The following is a 2,611-nucleotide window of genomic DNA, read 5'->3' on the forward strand; positions in this document are numbered from 1 at the left end:
CCATATAAATTTAAAACTCAATTTTAATTCCTGAGAACAATCAAAACATTTTTGAAAACAGAAAGGGAATGATTGGAATATGTCCTAATAATTTCTGACATGTTAGGATTACAGTACTATTAACACCAGAACAGATAGACAGACAGAAAGTCCACTAGTGGACTTAGAATTTAAATCCATGAGAAAATGAGGAAGAAATCCAGTACATATTAGGAAAACATCATTTAAGAAACAAAAGTACAGATTCTAAATTCATATCTTATACCCATAAGCAGTAAAGATTTAAATACATATATCTTGAAAAATGAAACATGAAACTATTGGAAGAAAAGTTAAGTGAGTAATTCTGTAATTTTGGAGTAAAGATGAATTTCTAAGTGTAACTCCCAAGCCAGAAACGCCTAATGGAAAATAATGGATGTATATGAAGACATGAACAGTCAAATAGTAAGAAAATGATCTCTACTTGACCAAAATATCTCAGAGTTCATAGTTGGAAGCCAATGATAAATTGTTCATAACAAAAATGAAAAAAGTTAATATATAAAAAATATTTATAAATCAATAATTGAGAGATAATCAGCATAAGAGAAAAATGGGCAAAGGATGGAAACAGACACTTTGGAAAAAGAATTGAACAGAACCAGCAAACATGAAAAGAGCTATACCTCTCCTGCGCGGAGTCAGGGTGTGCCAGCCCTGGCCGAACAGAGGCCCTAATGACTCCCGCAGACCTAGTCATCATGTTCCAACCTGCCCTCCAAAGGGAGTAACAGACAAGGATTACTCTACCTGAACATCTCAATGATTTTTATTAAATGATAGTGTTCAGTTTTGGTGTGAGCAATTTTAACTGGTTCAAACTTACTGCAAGGTCACTTAGCAACATGTATAAGGATTTCAGATGTGCATATTCTGTGTGTAACTCTTCACCGGGTGGCTGGAGTCATGCCTAAGCCACAGGGCAGGCCGTGCAGCCCCCTCTGGGCTCGCCTCTCTAGTGATGGGAGAGAACCTTGTCTTCACTGCAGTGTCCTTCCTCCCTCACCTGCCTTCCCTTTCCACTCGTCACATATACTAACCATGTATCCCTTTAATCCATGCTCAGCTACTGCACGTTCGGGGGCTGGGGTGGGCAGTCACGGGCCTGGAAGGACAGCAGAGTTGGCAGGCAAAATGCATCCACCTCTGTGCCCACCGCCCAGGGTCGGCAGAATGTGACCCACCTGAGACCCTCCACTAACACATGCGCTCTTGTTACGTCACCAAGCGCAGCCGTGCCTCTTTTTCCTCTGAGTTTGAAAAGTTAATGGCAAATGGCACTTCTTTCTACTCTTCTTTCTTCTTTTTAGGAAGATTTTGGGGGTTCTTACTCCTTGGCCATCAAAAGGAAAAAAGAGGAGGTGGGGAGATGTGAATCTCTTAGTTAAACCAGAAATGCAAAATACTTTTAGATAGACCCTAAATCCTAGCATTTGACATTGCAACAGCCTCGGGTTTTTTATCTCTGTACTTAGGAGTTTACACCTTTGGAGATGTAGGCCTGTCAATCCCCTGGGGAAACAGAGTCTGGTGTCTTTAAAAATGAATTCCTTGCTGCTTAGCCAGCACTTGCCAAGGGCAGAAAATACATTTAAAATAAATTAATCCCTCACATAATTAAAATATTAATGCTAACTCTGGGGCACACACACACACACACACACACACACACACACACACACACACACTTTCTCTTCCAAAAATCCAGCATTTTAACATTTACTGGATGCAAAAGATCCACAGTTAGAGATTAAAAGTTTAACACATCAGGAGGCTCTAATCCACAGTCTTCCATTGCCTTTTCTTGTAATCTACCCCTGTTCGTATAATTGGCCAACTAGACGGGCTGCTTAATTCTAAGATGGAGGCCAAGAAAAGGCATAAATATGAGTCAACTCAAGTCTTAATAAAGCTGACTAAGAATAGCAAAGATTCTTAATTCTCTTCCATCATTAAGTTCTTGGCTACATTAAGTGTCATGTTGCTAACCTGAAGGGGTCTCGTGCTAGATGATCTCATTCTCCACAACCCCTGGTGCCAGCCTGCTTTCTGCTCTGAGTATGGATGGCTACTCCTCCTGACTCTGGCCAGAACAGAGTGAGGACAATAAACGCCAAATGAAACTTTTTTTGTGCCTGATGAGAAGTGTAGAAAATGTGGGCAGAAAACCAATGATTTCTGACGGATTTTCTGGAGACCGTATTCCTGTTGGTATTGCCATCACTGCATAAACTTCTTAACTGGGCCCATTCCTCCAGCAAGCATTTGTTGAGCACTTACTCCCTGTTGGACTCTGTCCCCAGATTCAGCAAACAGCTGCACACCAGAATCCTGCCCTCTTCTCCCTGGGCACCCCAGCAGACCTGTCCCAGGCTCTTGCAGTGACTGAGGCCATGGGGCTTGTTCTAGCCAGCAGGCAGTGAAGAAATGTGTGTGTCTGCCTTGAGGCCTGTCCCTCTGAGTTCTTAAGTGCTCTCCCTCCCTTCCGGTTGGCTGGGATGGAAACAGCCATAGCTTTGGACTCTGCGTGCCAAGGATGGTGGAGCTTCATCAGCCTGGGATTGAAAGG

The 2,611-nt window shown here is 42.4% G+C and overlaps 1 non-coding gene across 1 annotated transcript; it reads right to left on the reverse strand.

Annotated features, from left to right (window-relative positions):
* Nucleotides 1-668: 668 nt before the first annotated feature.
* On the reverse strand, nucleotides 669-799 carry LOC130680892 (U8 small nucleolar RNA). The gene has a single exon (XR_008993918.1). It is a non-coding gene; the product is annotated as a U8 small nucleolar RNA (small nucleolar RNA).
* Nucleotides 800-2,611: the final 1,812 nt, after the last annotated feature.

The sequence above is a fragment of the Manis pentadactyla genome, chromosome 14, assembly GCF_030020395.1.
Source record: "Manis pentadactyla isolate mManPen7 chromosome 14, mManPen7.hap1, whole genome shotgun sequence".
NCBI classification, from domain to species: Eukaryota; Metazoa; Chordata; class Mammalia; order Pholidota; family Manidae; genus Manis; species Manis pentadactyla.